Raw genomic sequence first — 21566 nt, 5'->3', positions numbered from 1 at the left:
GCAGATCAACTTATACACAAATCAATGTTTACCAATTCCACTGACTCACCAGATGCGGCTGATTGGTTACATAATGCAACTAAATACCGATTGGCTCGAGAGCAAGCAACATTATTTGTCAGGGGTGAAATAATTAGTTTCCATTTCGATCAATTTCTATCTTCAGGGCTTTCTGGAAGGAAATGGACTGACTGATACAACATATGCATGGCCCTTTACCTCTGTATGTTTATCATATTGGAACAACAAAGTGAGTCCCTCCTCACCCTCCAGCCTGATATTCAAAGACTGCAGTGAATTATAAAAAGCAGTCTGCGTCTGACAAATACAAAGTGTGTTTTTGAACGCAGCACATTTGCTGTCTGTCTAGGTTTGTTTGACAAGCCCTGAGCTTCATAATTAAATCAGACCTCAAGCTTTTTCAGCGTGCAACACATTATTACCATGGAGACTGTCTGACCCTTCCATCTACAGCCTGCCACTTCTGACCCCAGTCTGAGAGACACTTCTGTCACATGACAGACTTTTAATTACAGCATGCCCTTGTGTTCGCTTTTGTTTCTCTGCTGAATTGATTTGATGTTTGTTGAGTTACTTTTATATAGTTTTTATATGATAGAAATTGACTTTTACTTTATCTAATTAACGCTACATGACATGTTTAGTCAAAGTAAAACAACGAAACACTTACCATCTTCTCTAAGGCCAGAATTGATGGGCAGCAATTAAATAGGACCATATTTCATCCAACGTAACTACTGGGATTTAATACTTAAATGTCTACTTGCAGTACAACCAAACTCTGCTTTCACTCTCTTGTTGTTGTGACTGAACAGAGATGTTCCTGTCTTGCTTTAACTCCTTGTCTGCATTCGACCTCTTGCCCTTCTTTTGGGTGCATTCAAGTCGCAGTTCCTTAGGGTTTGTGTTGATCTGGTACCAGTTGCTGACATGAATGAATGACAATTCAGTCAACCAATTGGTCGGGGAACACTTTGTTCCAAAATGAAATATCTGAACAACTATTGGATGGATTGTCTTGACATTTAGTAGGGACATTCATGTTCCCAAAAGGATGAATCCTACTGTCTTTAGTGATCTATTGGCTTTACCTCTAGTGCCACCATGAGGTTAACATCTTTTGTTTTGTATTGGGTGCATTGCTATGTTAAGCATTCATTATGTAGACTTTAAGTAAAGTGAGAGTTTTATTCTTCAGATTTTGTACTTAGTTTTGCACATATTTATTTTGGAAAGATGATTCTGGTGGGGATATAATTTGAAATGTTGAGATTAGGAGGATCGGGTTAACGTTGGCGCAAGGTTTATAATATCCATCCATCCATCCATCGTCTACCGCTTATCCGGGATCGGGTCGCGGGGGCAGCAGCTCCAGTAAGGAACCCCAATCTTCCCTTCTCCGGGCCACATCCTCCAGCTCCGACTGGGGGATCCTGAGGCGTTCCCAGGCCAGTGAGGAGATATAATCTCTCCACCGAGTCCTGGGTCTTCCCCGGGGTCTCCTCCCAGCTGGACGTGCCTGGAACACCTCCCTAGGGAGGCGCCCAGGTGGCATCCTTACTAGATGCCCGAACCACCTTAACTGGCTCCTCTCAACGTAAAGGAGCAGCGGCTCTACTCCGAGTCTCTCACGGATGGCTGAGCTTCTCACCCTATCTCTAAGGGAGACGCCAGCCACCCGTATGAGAAAACCCATTTCGGCCGCTTGTACCCGTGATCTCGTTCTTTCGGTCATGTCCCAGCCTTCATGACCATAGGTGAGGGTAGGAACGAAGATCGACCGGTATATTGAAAGCTTTGCCTCCTGGCTCAGCTCTCTTTTCGTCACAACGGTGCGGTAAAGTGACTGTAATACCGCCCCCGCTGCTCCGATTCTCCGGCCAATCTCTCGCTCCATTGTCCCCTCACTCGCGACCCCGAGGTACTTGAACTCCTTCACTTGGGGTAATGGCTCATTCCCTACCCGGAGTAGGCAATCCACCAGGTTTCCTGCTGAGAGCCATGGCCTCAGATTTGGAGGTGCTGATCCTCATCCCAACCGCTGCACACTCGGCTGCGAACCGATCCAGTGACTGTTGAAGGTCACAGACCGATGATGCCATAAGGACCACATCATCTCCAAAGAGCAGGGATGAGATCCTCAGGTCACCGAACTGCAACCCCTCTCCTCCACGACTACGCCTCGATATTGGATTGGATTGGATGGCCCTCAAAAGTGACCCCCTCACCCCATACTCCTGCAGCACCTCCCACAGTATCACCCGGGGGACCCGGTCATACGCCTTCTCCAGATCCACAAAACACATGTAGACCGGATGGGCATACTCCCAGGCCCCCTCCAGGATCCTTGCAAGAGTAAAGAGTTGGTCTGTTGTTCCACGACCAGGACGGAATCCGCATTGTTCCTCTTCAATCAGATGTTCGACTACCGGCCGAACCCTCCTTTCCAGTACCTTGGAGTAGACTTTACCAGGGAGGCTGAGAAGTGTGATACCCCTGTAGTTGGCACACACTCTCTGGTCCCCCTTTTTAAATAGGGGAACCACCACCCCGGTCTGGCACTGTCCCAGACTTCCACGCAATGTTGACGAGGCGTGTCAACCAAGACAGCCCCTCAACACCCATAGCCTTCAGCATTTCTGGACGGATCTCATCAACCCCTGCGGCTTTGCCACTGTGGAGTTGTTTGACTACCTCAGTGACTTCCATCAGGGAAATTTACGATGATCCCCCATCAGCTTCCAGCTCTGCCTCAACCATAGAGGGCGTGTTAGTCGGATTCAGGAGTTCCTCAAAGTGCTCCTTCCAGCGGCCGATAACCTTCTCAGTTGAAGTCAGCAGGGTCCCACCCTTGCTGTACACAGCTTGGATGGTTCCTCGCTTCCCCCTCCTGAGGTGCCGGATGGTTTTCCAGAAGCACTTTGGTGCCGACCGAAAGTCCTTCTCCATAGCTTCGCCGAACTTCTCCCACACCCGCTGCTTTGCCTCTGACACGGCAGAAGCTGCCTCCCTTCTAGTCCTTCGATACCCTGCAACTGTTTCCGGAGTCCTCCCGGATAACATAACCCGGAAGGACTTCTTCTTCAGTCGGACGGCTTCCCTGACCACCGGGGTCCACCACGGTGTTCGAGGGTTACCGCCCCTTGAGGCACCAAAGACCTTGAGACCACAGCTCATCACCGCAGCTTCAGCAATAGAGGTTTTGAACATCGCCCACTCAGATTCAATGCCCCCAACCTCCACAGGGATGGCTGAAAAGCTCTACCGGAGGTGTGAGTTAAAGATCCCCAGGATAGGGGCTTCCTCCAGACGTTCCCAGTTCACCCGCACTACCCGTTTGGGTTTACTAGGTCTGTCCAGAGTCTTCCCCCACCCCTTGAGGGTCTCCAAGAAGGCCGAATACTCAGAACTGCGGTTTGGGGCATAGGCACAAACAACAGTCAGAGTTTTCCCCCCCATAACCCGAAGGCATAGGGAGGCGACCCTCTCGTCCACCGGGATAAACTCCAACGTAGCGGCGCTCAACCGGGGGCTAGTGAGTATCCCCACCCCGGCCCGACGCCTCACAACTTGGGCAACTCCGGAGAAGAATAGAGTCCAACCCCTATCCAGGAGTACGGTTCCAGAGCCAAGACTGTGCGTGGAGGTAAGCCCCACCAGATCCAACTGGTAGCGATCCATCTCCCGCACTAGTTCCGGCTCCTTCCCCCACAGAGAGGTGACGTTTCACGTCCCCAGAGCCAGCCTCTGCTGCCCGGGTCTGGTCCGTCGAGGTCCCTGACCATCACTGCCACCCGTGTGACAGCGCACCCGACCCCAGCGGTTTTTCCCATGAGTGGTGGGCCCACAGGATGGATGGATGGGAGGCACCACGTAGCTTCTTCGGGCTGTGCCCGACCGGGCTCCGTGGCAAACCCGGCCACCAGGAGCTCGCTGTCGGGCCCTCCCTCTAGGCCTGGCTCCAGACGGGGGCCCCGGGCTTCCTCCGGGCAGGGTCTCTCCTTTCCTTTCCCTTTCTTTCATGAAGTCGTTTTTGAACCATTCTTAGTCTGGCCCCTCACCTGAGACCAATTTGCCTTGGGAGACCCTACCAGGAGCACTAGGCTCCAGACAACACAGCTCTCAGGTTCATAGGGACACACAAACCTCTCCACCACGATAAGGTGATGGTTCCCAGATTATAATAATTTATAATAAATAGTTTAGTTCACTGTATTCCAATGAGTCCGCTCAAGCTTTTTATCTCTGTTTTTCTTATTTCACAGTCTTTTCCACACTGTACTGGCAACCAGGATGAATTGGTCTTGGAAATACAAAGGGCATTAGAATCAATAACAAGCTTGGTTTAGAACTTGGGCATTGTGTGAGGGAATGCTGCTTCTCCATTAATGGTGCACATGGCTTTTTACTGTAGTTTTCAGTAAATGTTCTCCTTTATTTACACCCTCATACTATTTTACCTTTTTTTTTTACCTGTGCAGTATCAGTTCACCGGATTAAAGGTTACCAACAACTACAGAATTGTGAGCAATCGAGGTCCGGCGTTGAATAACCTCATTAGAGATTATCTTTGCCACTTTATCAGCCTTTAATCTGGTTTACTCCGAGGCTAATGGAGGTGCGTGGAAACGGCCTCGTTCCAGCTGCTCGCCTTCAGCTTTCACTTATCAGCGTTATATGATATATTTAGAACAGGGCTTCTTTAGATGAGCTTTCCTTATCACAGCCAGGGTCTGCTGCAGTCAGTCTCCTGGGCTGAGCCCCACCCTGAGTGTCTACAAGCCCCCTGATCTAGCCCACCAGACCCCTTTGGTGATTTCCAATGGATCAAGATTCTGTTTCATCTTCCAGCTCCCTCCCTCCCATCACAAATTCCCGGACCCCATATAGGCGTGCCATCTGAAAGTGAAAGTCATAGCATGTATGCCAGCTCTCCTCAAGAATATAGAGATATATATATATAGAATAGATAGATAGATAGATACTTTATTTATCCTGAGGGAAATTCAGGCATCCAATAGCTTAAAACATGACTATACAACAATTACCCATCTACCCCTCCCCCCCCTCCCGCCATTATAAATGTACATTTCAAATAAGACTTAAAATAAAATAAAAAGTAAAATTAAGTGATAAAGTGATAAATGCTAGAAATACAATAAAACTGTTATAAATAAAACTGTTATAAATACAAAGTGAAAGTAAAAGTACAGGCTGTTGTGATTTGAAATTGAATTGAATCTTAATCTGAATAAGGGAAAATCTCATATTCTTTCGTCCATTCGATTGTCAAGCAAAGTTTTAAGCAAACTTAAACTCAAAGTGTATAACCTAGGCTAAGCAACACATAGTTTCATCAGAAGTTGCAGGCTATGCTTTAGGCATGGCTGTACTTCACCCGTACAGAGCAGAAAAGTGTGTGAACCAAAAACAATATTAAAAGTCCTTCAGGAAAATGTTTCAATTGTGTACATTTTAATTGTTCTTTCAAGTCTTCTAATATTGGCCATGTTTCATGCTTTCCGGAGACAAAGGCAATATAAATACAAATCTGGGAAGACTCCAACAGTGGAAACGACTGATAAGTCATTTGATTTAAATGTTTGCTACGTCAGCACTTCGAAAGGCATTTCCATATCCCATTTAACACATCGACTTCGACTAAGGGTGAAAACACCTCAAGCGAGCATAAAAACTTTTTTTTGCACAATTCAGTTTCATTGGATTTTGACGTTTCCATACAACTTTTCTAATGCGATACTTCAGAAATGCACATAAAATACGTTTATGTTAACAGATATTTTTTCCCTAAATAGTTCCTAATAAAAGCATGCACTTACATCCACGTTGTTCTATTTAGCCACCATCTTTGCTGATTTCTAGAATATTTTGTTCCACGCCCCAGCCTCAGCTTCATGCCCCAAATGTAAAAAACAATTTAAATTCATAAACCATGCAGAAATGGCAATGAAAAAACACTGACTGAATGTTTTTTTTTGTCCAAATGCTGAACGATATTTTGCATGAGTTGATGTTCATGCAGATGGAAAACACAAGAAATTTTGCTTTGCATCATATTTTTCTTGACTTCACTTTGACTGATTTGCATTCTTATTGGACATAATCAGTTTTTTTCTCTTCTTCTCTGTCACCAATCTCATCATCTTATACTGTACTTGATAGGCTTGTTAGTGTGAAAAGTGCGCTGGTGTTATTCCCACATGAATCAGATTTGCTCAACATAAAAAAAAACTACAATCATTCTCTAACCTTACCCATGTTGGTTATTATTGGAACCATGATGGTAAAGGTCCTAAACCAGAATTTTTCCCTTCATGATTTCATCTTGCTGGCAGAAGCGTCAGAAAACGTCTCAATATGTGATTCCAGAGAGCTCGGAAAAACAACATATTTTGTTATTTAATGGAAGGTCAAAATACCCTGTGTAATCGTCGACTGCATTGTAAAACTATGCAGTAAGTAGGATAGGTCAAAGTTGAACTAGAAAGTACTTCAGAAAGATTTAATGGATGTTTATGGACAGTTTGAGTAATACTTTTAACAAGTCCCCAGATGTCAGTAATGAAGTTGGTGAGTTATGTGCAATAGTGACTGATGGAAATGATTGAAACTGACTGTAAAACTGATTTAACACTCTTAAAACACACCTCCTTACTGTTTCAATGCTGCAGGGGAACTTCTCTTTGATTTGGTAGTCTAAACACACCGCTGGCCAGAGTTTGGCCAGGCCTGAGACATGACAGACACCTCGCTGACTGCATTCATACACACACAAACACACACACTCAATCCCACAAGGAAACAGTGGGTTGGCCAGCCTTGCAGCAATATAATCACACATCACCATTCGACTGTGAAAAAACAATACACAGAGGAGGAGGCCCCTGCAGTAGCTCTGCTCCCTGTTTCTCCAAACTGTGCAGTCTGGCTATTCATCTTTTCACACAACTGATAGTGTGTGAGGTCTGTGGGTGAGGCTGAATGTGAAAAGGCCGAACTGATTTGAGCGGTAATGGAGCTTGAAGGGGTCAACTTGGTTAAACCTCAGTATGGAGACTGTGGGAAAATGTTTGATATGACTTATCTTCATCTACGTTTCGTCATGGAGGACGACCCCGCTGATGCCAAGACCTCGCTTTTATCAATGACTAAATAAAGCAAACCTCCATATCTGACGTGCTGGCTCCATCATTCATCTCGCTGCTAAGCCTAAAGAGCAGAGAGATAGTTTAGAGATAGTGATGTGTCTCAAGAGGCCAGATGTTTCTTCTTGCAGAGACAGGCATGTATGCATTTATGTATGATTCATATATGTTGAACATATTTGAGGAAATCTGGGGCGAATTGGGCGCTTTTTGAAAATGATTGAGTTAGGAAGAGAGGAGTGAACCTTGTTTCAACTTCTAAAAAAGCAAGACCCTTCCTCGCGGTTTTAGTTTCTTTGGACCCTCCTCTTGACTTTGAATTTTTGACATTATACAACTGTTTCTACAGGCTGAGTAGTACTAATCGCACGTTATTGTTCCTTTAACAAAAATAATAACTTTCACATCCCAGATAATATTCACCCTCTTCTCATCAGTTTCTGTGTTCCCTTTCTTAGCGTCAACTACCACAATCTCAATAACTAATTCTCAGACATGTATATTTATCACAAAATGAGGTCAGTAGACCATTTATTGGCGGATATCAGCAAGTCAGCACGACCAATCTCCAATTTCATGAATATTCCTCACTGACAACAGCAAGTCCATTTGTATTTTCCATTTATTTAATCAGATGTCTGACCTGACAACCACAGTGTGGTGTGAAGCCAGTGTAAGAAGCTTAGTTGAGGTGAAGCTAAGCATTTTCTTATGGTATTCAGCATAACACTTTATTAATTCATAATAGTCTAAATGCTGTTTTTTTCCCCACCGATCAACAATATAATTATGGGGCGAAGCTTGGACCATAAGCTATTGTTGTACATGAAAAAGGACTCATGTAAAAGTAAGAGTTAAGTTGCAGTTGTTGACAAGTTTATTCTAACACTACTGATATGCATTGTCAACAGCAAATCGCTTTATTGTAGAGAGACCAGATGAATCTGACTGGATCCAGGAGGTATTTTGAATCCCACCTGGGGAGATGATAAGAGCTCAGTCCAACTCCTTTTTGATGTGTCGACCTTATGACCTTCAGGCTGGCTCTGGACCAGCTTCAGCCCCGCTGTCTGAAGAGCAGACTTTACTAAACAAACCCCCCCACACACACACCACAAAGTGTCTACACCTCTCAGTTCAACGACCCCTTTACATCAGGGGGAGTCTCCCTGATGAGAAACACACATAGACACAGACATTTCTTCTGATTTCTTTAGCGCTGCTCGGTCATGTGATTGTGTTCATAAATAACAATATGGATTTAGGGCTGAAATATGACAGTGAATGAAGACACAAGGCAGAAAGGGATGTTCAACACACGTATTTTTCCATAAAATGTTCATACATTCAAATATGGAGATATCAGCAAAACACCTAATTAAAGTTATCGGGTAATACAAACTCTATCCTTGCAAAATGTCATATGAAAACCCCATGTTGAAGAACCAAGCAGACAAATGGAACTAACAATAAAAGCAAGCAGTGAACTGCTGCATTCGGATGAACATATCTGATCCAAAAAGCACCTGGCGGCTGCGCCATGTTTGGTTCTACAAACAAAAGGCCGGTTCAAAGGGAGGCTCCAGCTGTGTGGTGTAGCTCTTCCATAAATTTGGGGAGATAGAAAAAAGGAGAAATGGAACAGCAGAGGCTGAGATACCCTTACTTTTTTTTGTCCCGAGTAGGGGTCAAGCTTCAAAGACACTGGATCCTACATTTCTCACATTGCAACCAATGGCATCTTTTTGTTTTTGTTTGTCATCATGTACACTTACTGTAGTTATTTAAAAAAAGACGCACTCTAGTTTTTGTTACCATCCATATCATGGACGATGATGGTTTTTGGAGAGAGGAAAAAATATTAAACATCTATTTACTTGGGTTCTAAAATCTTTGGAGCAGGCCTAGAATTGAGTGAACAAATAGTTTCAAAATGTTCTCAAACAACGGCAGCTAAAACATTTTAAAATCTCAAGTACTACACTAATTTGTCTTCAGGCCTGCTGTTTTCTGTTCAGATTCTGGGTAGCTACAGTTGGTAAAGTCCCATCTATCATATAATCCCGTTGGACAACGGGAAGAGCCTTTTCTGCTGGGTTGAAATTCTTTCAACTCAAGGCATTTAGGAAGCTTCTGCAAAAGACTCATGAAGCGGAAAAGTAGGCACTCGGGAACGCAAAAGCAGCTTGTGAAACGCTTCATTGAAAACAATTACAAAAAGCCGCTCTGTCTGATCAGATAAATGTAAATGTAAATATCGGTTTGACCCCAACAATGATTTTGCTACTTTCTGGCAAATCTACGAGCATTAATCTGAATAAACTACTGTCATAAATACAACGTTTCAGCCAATTATCTCTATGGTAATTTACTGGGGGGGGGGTGTGCATCGTCCCCTAGTCCCTTCTGGTTTCTCCCAGAGCCTGAACAACTTTGCATCATTGCTCGCAAAATTGTGTAAAAAGATGAAGGTGTTGATTATTTTGTAAATTAGACACAGTCTGTGTTGAGGGGTATGTTTGTGGATGATCTTCATTTTTAACAAGGCATCTGTTTATTGTCAGATTTCAGTGTAGAGTTATTGCAATTTGTATGGGCCATGTGGCGGATAGATGAGGCAAACAAAGTAAACATTTTATATATTGTCATTCAGCTGCTGCAGAACATAAAGTACTGGCTCAGACTTTCTCCTTGAGATTTTGTGATTCTTCTTCAGAACAAATTGGATGTGTACATTTCTTTTCCTGTTTGATATACTGAATGGAAAACCAGAAACGGAGATCCTCCCCCCACAGAGACAGATAAAGAGCATTGAGCATTCTGGCCAGATGCTAACAAAGCTAGAAGCACAGGTTTTTCTACACACCCTGTACATGTGCGAACACTCTGCAGTGAATACACCATGGCCAAGGTCTTTTATTACAATCTGTTAACTATATTCTTACCTTTATTTATACAGGGAATTTAAATAATTTACAAAAACACACTTCACATTTCTCTGCACTGCTCCGTCTTCTGGGGGCGAGGAGTTAGAGCGACTGCGGAGCTCCATTTGGTGAAAGCAGGGTGGATCTGTGTATGGAATATTTAGTGGTATGTGTGAGTGTATGTGTGCCTGGTAACCTTGGCTACAGCACAAAGTGAAATACCTCTCTCGTGTCTCAGTGAGAAGGCGAATGCTTCAATGACACCGACTTTGTCTTATTCTCAGGTCTGCAGAGAGAGCTAAAGGAGCAATAAGAAAGCTTTCTTTACCCATGTTATACGTCATGAACGTGGTTTGATGTATAGGTGATTGCATCAGAAATGACCAAAGTTTAAGAGTTTCAGTATCTCTCCAATGTGCTGTGACCTTGGAAAAATGTTACGATTTGACTGGAAGAGAGTGAGTCAAGGAGATAAAAGGGATTGAGGTAAAATACACGAAGCCAGGGGGAGTGTAATGTGAAATGTAATGACCAGGGATAAAAAGTAATCAAACTTATCCTTCAATCTGCACGATGTGTTCCTGGAGCTCATGGTTTCCCCCCCCCCCCAAAAAAAAAATCAAAGAATCACATTCGATTAGGCACCCACAACTGGAACATAACACTTCACCACAGGTTATCTCAGATCTTATTTTCAGACATATTTTCCTCTGACCACAGTTTCAGAAATTTCCAGAAAGTAGTGACATTTGAATACTCATGGGCTGAATTAGTTTTGGTTATATTTTCCCCTGGTGTTGTTTTGGGGTGTTTGTTTAGGAGAATCAACACTTTTGTCACAATAAGTAAGGTAAAATACTCCCTGATTTCCTAAGTCATCAGCTAAATGTAGCCAACAAATTAATATTTTGGAAGGATACTATAGCAGCGTCATTTTCTACCACCTAATACCATCACAATGTGTCAGCATGCCCTACAGTCTTATGGGCTAAACAGTGCGCAAACTTAAAAGAGTCAAAATAATTATATTTTAAGATGTTTCAACGGCTCAGACTTCTTAGCACAACTGCAAACCAGCTCTGTTATGGAGGGTCTTTAACCCTATTAGGGTCTAACCCTAAACACATGACACGCACACGGGTAAGTAGGCACAGTCATAATTTCTTTTCACGCTACTTAGCCATTATTTCACTTGGCTTGTAGAACAACATGCTTTGTGCTACAGGAATATTTAGTTGCAGAATATTCATCTTGTATTAAGATACTATTACTACTTTGATGTATTTATTGAGTAGCAATTCAGATGAAAGGTTTTTTTTTGCTAGTACATTCAGGTTTGAATATTTCCCTTGGATCAGGTTACTATTAGTACCTTGCATCCTTTTCATCTGAGGCTAGCCTGTAATTGTCTAAGCTTCACCTCATCATAATAATAATAATAATAAGGCTTTCTTCAAATGCACGCCAGTGTCATGTATTCATGATCATATCTTGGGGTGGAGATGTTGTATCAAAGAATATCAAAGAAGCAAAGAGCTAGTATCTGAATCAATAATTTGTTATGTATACATTATGTATACGTTATGTATAAGTCAGCTACAACACCGCTGTGGAAAAGTTGGACGTATTTGGACTCTGACAAATCTTTAGTTATAGCTAATTTTCATATACGCCGGCATATGTTTCTGCCATATGGAACTGTGTGACAGGGCCGTATGTCTGGCGTGTTCGGCGTGTCATCTGCGTTCACGATCACAATTTACCCTTAATTTATATTTTTCAAGACATTGTCCGGCAAACTAGTTACTTATGCCTCCAGCCTTTTATCCTTTCATACCAGCAACTACAGCATAGATCTACTAATCGGAATCTTTTAAATGTCCCCAGGATGTGCTCTGAGCTTGGCAACATTGTTTACTCTTTCTATGCACCCTTGGCAAAGTTGCAAAATATCATTACCTTTTTAACTTCCTTCTTTGTTTACCTTTAAAGATCTCTTACAAACTGCCTTGAAGGAACATGTTGCTGCATACCCTTTTACAATTTTTTTTGTGTAGCTATACGCTCTAACACAGTGGTTCTTAACCTTATTGGAGGTACTGAACCCTGCAAGCTTCATCAGTGTATTCACCGAACCCTTCATAATTAGAAAAATAAAATATGATTTCTTCAAAACATAGGCATATATTTTTATCAGTGCACAAAATGAACCATGCATCAGTTGCACACAAAATCACTGTGTTCAAAGAACAAAACCAACAAAACAGATACAAGTTCAGAAATGCGCGGCTTCACCTTGGCAAGTGCCACTCTCATATCATTTTCGCAACAAAGTCTGTTCCTTTTCTTAGTTTTCATGTCTACCATCCTCAAAGGATTGCTCGCAAAGATACGTTGTAACAAACGGTGTGAGTATCTCAAGGGCTTTCTTAGCAATAAGAGGGTATGGTACGATTTGGTGCGTTGAGAGCAAAACGTTGAGAGCGTTGTTGTTCTGAAGAGTTGCTGTTGAAGCTGGCTCTGCTGAAGTTCAAAGATTTCGTTGAGGTATTCATCGTTGACATCTGCTGTCGCAACACTAAACGTGAACGGCTGTCTCACCCATGCTGGATATGATTCTCTGGTGGGGAAGTATCCGTCGAGAGACTTTGCGAGCTCATCTAAGTGCATGGCAATTGCTTGCTTCGGCTCCCCAGGTACAGAAATGTCTCCAATTTCAGACACTTCTTTGATCTTACTTACACAGTCGTCCAGCAGGGGAAAGTTTGCGAAGTTATCATTGTCTGTTCGTCGTTTCCATAAAGGTAGCTTTTTCTTAAACGCCTTCAGGTTTTCTTCCGCTTCGATGATGTTCACTCCACCGCCCTGCATCTGTCGATTGAGAGCATCGAAAATATCGGCCATGTACGCCAAAATGAGAATGAACTCAGAATATTCGAAGCAATCTGCGTGACAATGTTAGTACTCTCGCAAAAACAGGGCTAATTCCACACGCATGGCAAAAACACGATTCAGCACCTTTCCCCGGGATAACCACCGAATGTTATAATGGTGCAAAAGTACCTCAAATTCAGAGCCCATTTCCTTACACAGCTCTTTGAAGATGCGGTGCTTCATAGTACTATTTTGCACGTAGTTCACATATATACAATTTTTAATACTTCTACCAGTTTTGGAGGCAAAGTTTTCATTGCCAACGCATGCCTGTGCAGAACACAGTGCGTAACAATGGTGTGTGGTGCATCGGATTTCACCAGCGCTCCAAAACCAGAGTGTCGTCCCAGCATGGCTGGGGCTCCGTCCGAACAAACTGCAGAAACCATATTCCATGAAAGATCGTTGTCTCTGAAGAAGTCATCCATGAGTTTCTTCACATCGACTGCCTTGGTTGTTGTTGTAAGAGGCTTACAAAATAAAAAATCTTCCTTTATCACGTCGTCTTTCACATAGCTCACAAATACAACAAGCTGGCTTAGATTGTAAACGTCTGTGGTCTCGTCGAGTTGGAGGCTGAATTTAGCTGGGCTTGAAATCAGATCTGCAACTACTTGAGCCAAGATGTCATCGCTCATGTCGTCTATTCTGCTGCTGATAGTGACTTCGTACGATGTTGTGAGGATCGGTTTGTCGATGGGTACAAAGCCGAGAACAGGCAGAGTAACCTTTTCATCGAATCTGGCTCTCTTCACCTTGAATTCAGCGAGCGTTGTATTCTTGTATTTCCCATCTCCATGCAGCTTTAGGAAGTGTTCCTTTAGTTTTGCCGGTGCTAGACTAGAATTGCTCAACTTGGCATTGCAAATCAGGCATTGAGGACGCTGACTCCATCACGTTCCTTTATACACGTGAATCCATATTGTACGTATTCGTCCAACCACTTTCTTTTTTTGCTAGCCATAGTTAGTATGAAGGGATTGCACAAGTGAAATCTTGGATTACCGTAACTATGTCATGGTTTGCTCTATTCAATGGTTTCTGAAAGCTGAGACTCTGCACTTTACAGCAAATATTGATTCATTACGGTAACTTCACTTACGGCTCTCCCGGAAGCCCGCAAAACAGCGTCTTTGTTTTGAGCAAATACACACAGAGCGCTGGAGAAACACAGACAACACAGCGGAGAAATAGAGCTGGAAAACAGCGGATTTAATTCAAATGGAAGCGGTATTTTTTTAAGTAACTAAATATTTGTAATCTAACACGGTGAAGAAAAATTGTGTGTTGCCAAATTGACGGCAGCCAATTTTTTGACGGCCGACAAAAACGGCCCGACATTGCTAGTGTGAACCGGACTATACTGTGTGTGTCTTGACCCCTACTGAACTCCTGAGAGTGACTCAACGAACCCTTGGGGTTCGATCGAACCCAGCTTAAGAACCACTGCTCTAACATGTGAAAATGGTTTTATGTGAAACTGCTTGTGCTGCTGAGTACCTTGGGTTCTTCTGGTAAGATGTTATTAATAATAGTAAATTGATGGGAAAAGGGCTGCAACAGATGTTGTTTTGCACCAGTGATAAATCTGTGGTTTCTACCCAAGGGCTGCTCACATTAAGCCTCAGAAGCTGCAGTTCAGGAATATTATTCAAATGTATTCATTCTCACACTCTTGCCCTGCGCAGCTTCATTAGAGAGCCTGCTTCAGCATTGATGGCATTTTCACCTTCGACAATAACACATAACCTTATAGCCAATCTCTGCCTGTTGCAACTGCAGCAGATATGATCAGAAAAAGCAACAATCTGAAAATGAATATATTTTTCAATGATTAGCAGAGATGGAGCAGTCAATTATTTTGAATACTGAAAGCCTTATTTTTCCGACACATAATGTAATAGTACTGGCATCATTCTTCAACCTTGTCCAGTTTAATTGCTTGGCAAGGACCTTTGTTGCATGTAATCCCCCTCCCTACCTGTGTTAACCACATGCCATTCTCTACTTTCAACTACTTAACTATCTTTCAGACATAACTGCCAGAATAAATGTGTACAAGACTATGCGTCTACAGATATGCTAGCAGCTCTGTGAGGCTGTACTTAGGTGTGTGCCTGAACGTAGCTAATGGAATTATCATGTCATAAGAAATGTATCGGTATTAGCAATGCTAACAGCTGCTAGCTGGCTCTATGGATGGCAATGACTGTTTGTCCACCATTTTAGTCCAGACTAAAATATCTCAACAAATATCAGATGGCTTGACATACAGTTTTCTACAGACATTTATGGTACCCAGAGGATACAGCCCACTGACTTTAGTGATCTCCTGACTTTTCATCTAGCACCACCATGAGGTTGACGTTTTTGGTTGTGTGTGAAAAACATTTCAACAAATATTGGATGGATTACCATGAAACTGTAAATGCAGATAAGTAAAAACAAATCTAGGTAGGATGGACATTGGATCCATGGTTGCTTGATTTCCAAAGAGTAACACTTTCAAGTGTCAGGTACCAGTGAGGAGAACAATCCAGGAAAGATGGTTTGAATAATAAATCTAGGACTTTAAAAGGCCTATCAGACGTCACATTTTATAATACTATGAGACATAATTTCTCTTGAAAGTTATCACATCAACAATATTATCCTGGGTCACAACAATCCCTAAGTAAACATGAGGAGGCTATAATGTTCCACTTGCTTGAACATGACCTTACTGCTGTTGAGTAGACGAATCTCACCCTTGACCATTGATCAATTCTGTCCTGATGGAAATGGCCTTTCTTCTTTAACAAATATCTCTTGGGTTACTTAAAGGAAAACATCCGTGAGACACTTTCATGTCAGTAAGTGTTCTTTGCTAAATGGAATTATTAAAACCAATGGGTTAAATAAGACTCCAAATTCAAAAACTTTGCCATGGTTCCCATCCCTGTAACCTAGGAACTATGTCCATATTGAACAATTCTGCTCCTCATGATATATGTCCAGCGGTATTGTTTGGTACCAATGTGGGAGGACACAAATACTATACTAAAATCAGGCAATGAAGCACCTGTTTTATTTGATATAGTACTTGAAAATTCCGCCCAAAATTTGCAATCAATTAAATAAAGTATAACCAGATGATGGTGAACCATAGGGCTCTAGAGGCCCCTGGGGGTCTGGTGCAGTGCAGGTGCCCTTAAAACCCAGTAGGTAATCCAACCCTGTTCCCTAATCTTAAACATCCAAATCTGTTTGCACAGATATTATACAAAGTCAAAATTAGGATCTTAAAGAATTGTCAAATATCATTGATCTCGTATTGTCATGTCTTGTCGAATTTGTTGAGTTGTTCATGTTGTGTTGTCACTTCCTGTTTTATTTTGTACCTACCTCTTGTTTTTGAACCCAGATCCCTTTACTTCCTGTCCTGGTGTGGTGTCCCTCCATCGTCAGCGTCTGCCTTGCCCCTGATTGTTTTCACCTGTTTCCACTCACCTTTTGTATAAATTGTCCGGTCTCCCCTTGTCGTGTGTCAGTTCGTCTGGTCATATCCAAGAGCCTATGCCTGTACCAGCGATCCATGAAGTGTGCGTCTCTGATAGTTTTGTAAATCCTCCTATTGAGTGTTTTCAGTTGTTGTTTTGATTTATGGAAGTAAACTTTTGTTTATTCTACACTACCTTTGTGTCTGGAGTCGTGCAATTGAGTCTTCCTTCCCTATGTCCGAGTCGTAACACGTATGGCAATAGGGTTGTGTTGTCGCCTTTCCAACGCGCCACACACACACACACACACACACACACTGCTAAAAGTTCAGTTAGCATCATCATAGTTACACCTTGGTTTCAGATACTGTAGTACGTATTTGTGTGTGTGTGAATGTGTGTGTCTGTACATCTTCATCCTCATGCTGAATGGCTGGTTTAGTGCTGTCAGATTGCATTGCAATAAAAACATGGTGCACCACTGTGAACTAGATTACTGTGTATCATGTGGAGGCGTGATGTTGTGAGTGTTTGCATGGAGGGTTAAATCTGTGGCGGTCAACAGGTCGCAGAGACGTGTTATATGATGGTCAGCGTGGTGTATCTAGGCTTTGTGCTGCATAGAAACATGGCACTCCCTGGATGTTCGGCAGGCAGAGTGAGCGAGACGTAGAGGCTGAGAAAACAAACCCGGGGAGCTGACCTTGATCTCCTGTCCTCTGATGTAAAGTGGTTGAAGCTCCAGCAAAACAGCGAGATTAGCAATGAGTTATGAGTACTTGGCGCACATCCAAAGTGAAAAAGAAATGTTTGTGCCAGAGTTTATGTTTGGGCCGGAGCAGATTAGTGCATGCAGTGCTGGAGTCTTATCATGGTATGATTTTCTCAGGAGAGCCTGGTAATTTCTGTCTTTAGGCAGCTACTCAGCTATAAATAATACAATGTTAATACAAGCATGAGGTCAACTAGCCAGAATTATCCTAATTAGATTTTAACTTACAATTGACTAAAGAGACCTTGATAGAGTGAAGAGAATGCCAACAAATCTGCCTGATCCCATACAAACAAATCACATCTACCAATCAAGTATGGAAGTTCATTAACAACAAAAGTATTAAGAAGGTACAAAATGTTTTGAACAAAAATTTGGTGATGACATAATTGTGAGTGTGATTGTTTGGAACCCATGAGAGAAATGGGGTTCTAGATTTAGGTGAGCGAATAATTTTGGTCTTCATAGTGGGGCACTTGCAGTCTTGGCAGTTTGGAACGCACAGACAAATCATGTCAACCTGCTCATAGGGGCGTTAGATCCATAGACTGTACATAAAACGTGGATATAGTCCTCTTGACGTCACCCATCGATTTGTGTACTATGGTTTTGAAGCCTTGAGTTTGCAGTTTTGGTTGTCATCATCTTGGTTTTTTGGAACCAGAAGTGCACACGAGAGCGTGGAGCTCAGTACGACCGAACGCTGAATTTTGTTTTAGCTGACATAAATGTTAGAATTTACTTTCATGATCTGAAAACGCACTGTCCAAAGATTAAAATTGTAAGATGAAAACACAGACAACACACAAGCAACCTTTAATATTATACTCATCCAGTTAATCACATAGATCTTGGAACAAGGTGAAATCCCCAAAAAGAAGTCACAGGGCAATTAATATTAGCCAAATGTTTTTGGATAGAAAACAAAGTCAATAGTACTGTGCATAGTAAACATTCATCATTGCCACACCCACCTCTTCCATAATGTTATTAGGATTCTTCAAAAATGTACAAAAATCTATGGCAAACTGTATACGCTGGTATACTTCACTCTGAATCATCAAAGTCGTGGACAGAAGATATATATTTACCTCCGCGAAGGAGGTTATGTTTTCCAGTCTGGGAAAAATTGAACCCTTCAAGTCAGAAACAATAACTCGGAAACAGTTATCAACGTGTTGTTTAAAACGCTCTGAGATACGATACACGTCTTCTTTGTAGCGGCCATGTTGTTTCCACATTACAGCTAAAAGCTTGAACATGGGCATGAACTAACCAAAGTAGGAGGAATGCCTTCCCAACTCGCGAGAACGGACCATCCGAGGAGCATGTGAACGCATCATTGGCCTTGGCGGAGGTTTGCGTTCTTTGAGTGCCATTCCAGTTAGTAAACAAATTTAGAGGCTATGAAGGCTGTGTTAAGTACTCTAATATAAATATGTGTGAATGCTAACAAAACCCTCCTATAATTCCATTATTCCAACATGTTTCTTTCACTGCTCTATGGGACTGAACTGAACTTTCCCCCAGATATTAGCCTTTCTCATAAACAGGATGAAGAGTTGAATTCAGCCTGAGAGCTTCAGCCACAGCTGATAGTGTCCCATCATGGCAGCAGAAACAGCTTAGTGAGCCGTGATACATAGGTGTTGTTAGACACTGTCCACAGCTATAGTCCAGGTGTTATACTGCACACTCACACACCCACTAGATCAAACCTGACTCTTATTTTAGTAAAGCGGGGAGCAGGTGGTAGGAGGGTAGTAGAATATTCGTTCAGAGATCCCATATGTCCCTCTGGACACTTGGCATGCAAAACACAAACAGCCTAAACACCCTTTAAAGCCTTGGTTGTTTTGAAAAGTTCCATAAAGAATGTTTATGTTGCCCCAGCTTAAAGGACATACATTAAGTACAGCAGATTATTGAAGGCAGATATACAGTGCATTAGGAAATGAGGCAGAACAGCTGGAAGACAGAGACAGAGTACAATAAAGTCTGCCCTAGTTCCTGCCAGGTTTACTTAGACACACAGGAAGTAAAATGGAGAAAGAGCCCAGTATTATAAAAGGTAGCTGGTTCTCTTTTTTCGGTATAAGAACACTGTATGGAAGTTTATTAACACCAAAACTATTTAGAGACCACAAAATAACAAGAATATTTCAACTTAGACCTCTCAAAAGAATTAGATACAGATGATTATTGTTCTTGTAGGTAGAATTCAGGATGTTACTCTCAAATTGTTAGCTATATATTTGACGGAGATACATTTGTAGTTATTGTTGATTAGAATTGATTGATTATGTCAAAAGGTCCAAGCTTCTTTAAGACGTGCTGCAAGGATCTATTCTTGGCCCATTGGTTTTTTAAATTGATTTGTAAATCTACTGTTGTTTGAGCACATCTTATAGCTTCACATAATTAATTATGCTAGCTATGACATAGCTGCCCAACTGTTTAGGAAATTTAATAGTCATCTACTTTGTTAGATGTCTTTAAGACTAAATAAAAACGTTGCATTCACAATGCCTAATAATGTTTTATTCTGTTTATTTTCTTTTACTTGCCATACTTCCTTTAAGCAATCAAACCATGTTCATAGATCTCAGCAGGACCTTATATTAAGTCAAATGTTATCATAACTCGTAGTAATGTAAACTGCAGTTAGTAGTGACAAACTGCAGTTTTTGTCTCTGTATTTTCTGCACCTTACAGAATAATTTATTCAGATTCTATCCCTCTCATGGCATATCCTGACATACTCTCTTATCAGGTAATAGTGTGTCTTCTTCTGTGCTCGTGTACCTGTCGCAAAGAAGTTTTGAGGTAGAAAATGACCAGGACCTCTATGACCCTCAGTCTCAGCATTATAAAGATAATAAAACATTTTTTTTTCTGGTGAGCCAGAGCTGGAGAGTGGAGTAGAGGAATCAAGGGAAATAATATCCAGAAGCCTCCCGAATCCAGAGCAGCTCTCCAAATCCACTTCATATGATATGTATTATATGCACAGAATAAACACAAGCGTTACCTCAAAAATGTAATTGATACTGCATATGCACATCGTTTGAAAGAGATTCACAGTCACTGTCCAAACTCCTCCATCAAACTCAAGATAAGTGCTCCTAACATGCAGACACGGGAGTTCATTGGGAGTGCTGGACTCTGCATGGGAAACATTTGAAATCCCTGAGGGTCCTGATCGGAATCTGAAAACTTCATCGTGACCTGGCCTTCTGGGAAATATATCAGCGAAAGAAACCCAGTTTTGAATTATCAGCTGGAATCTTGAGTGTCCATACAGCAGCAGAACACTCACTGTATGTGTGGAGGGAAGAAAGCAAAATAGCAAAACGCAGGGTCCTTTAATGAAGTGTGATGACTTCACTGGAGGTGAATCTTGTATAAATTGTTTCCCCATTATTAAAGTAAATTCTTCAGAACAACAGATTCTTCTTTTCTTAGCTGTTTTTATTACTAGACAGGCATTTTTAGTTTTTAGTTGGATGATTTCATTGTGAACAAAAAAACCCTAAAGTATCTCCTACTTCATTTACAATTACACATTAAAACATACACAGAACCTTAGTAAATCACGGTGTTCAGTTTGCTAGCCAGAGTTCTCTAAATTGTCCAAAACGTCTAAAACTTGTTTTCAACAGCTTAATTCACAAATTAAGTAGATTTTAAAGCGTACATGACTTTTCCTTTAACTTACACATTCATGTGAAATATTTGATCTAAAGACTAGGGTTTAAATTATGGCTTAATAATTTGACGGTTTTGTTTTCTCAGCTACAAATTAATGACAATTTAAGAACTTCTGATTTACCCAGATTAAAATGCACAAGCTAATGTTAAGTAACTGTGAATTTGTACCTTGAAAGTTCATTTTTCAATTAACCTAATTAAATAATTAATAAAAATTAAGTTATTCTTATTTTCTAACTAATTAGGACACAGGTAACCAAATGTCGTCTTTATGTTGTTCTTCTTTTTTAATATTACGTACTTCTATTTTACATTCTTCAATTTCGTCTCCTGGGATACGTTGTCCATTTAAGGCATAGCTTTGAAAAATAGAGTATAATTAAGAAGTGCTTCCTTTTATGGGTGTAAAATGATTTAAAATAGCCTGTGTCAAATCTTTAATAAATGTTTTATTAAAGTAGAACATCCATCCATCCATCGTCTACCGCTTATCCGGGATCGGGTCGCGGGGGCAGCAGCTCCAGTAAGGAACCCCAATCTTCCCTTCTCCGGGCCA

The sequence above is a fragment of the Cottoperca gobio genome, chromosome 18, assembly GCF_900634415.1.
Source record: "Cottoperca gobio chromosome 18, fCotGob3.1, whole genome shotgun sequence".
Classification (NCBI taxonomy): Eukaryota; Metazoa; Chordata; class Actinopteri; order Perciformes; family Bovichtidae; genus Cottoperca; species Cottoperca gobio.
This window is presented reverse-complemented; position numbering follows the sequence as displayed.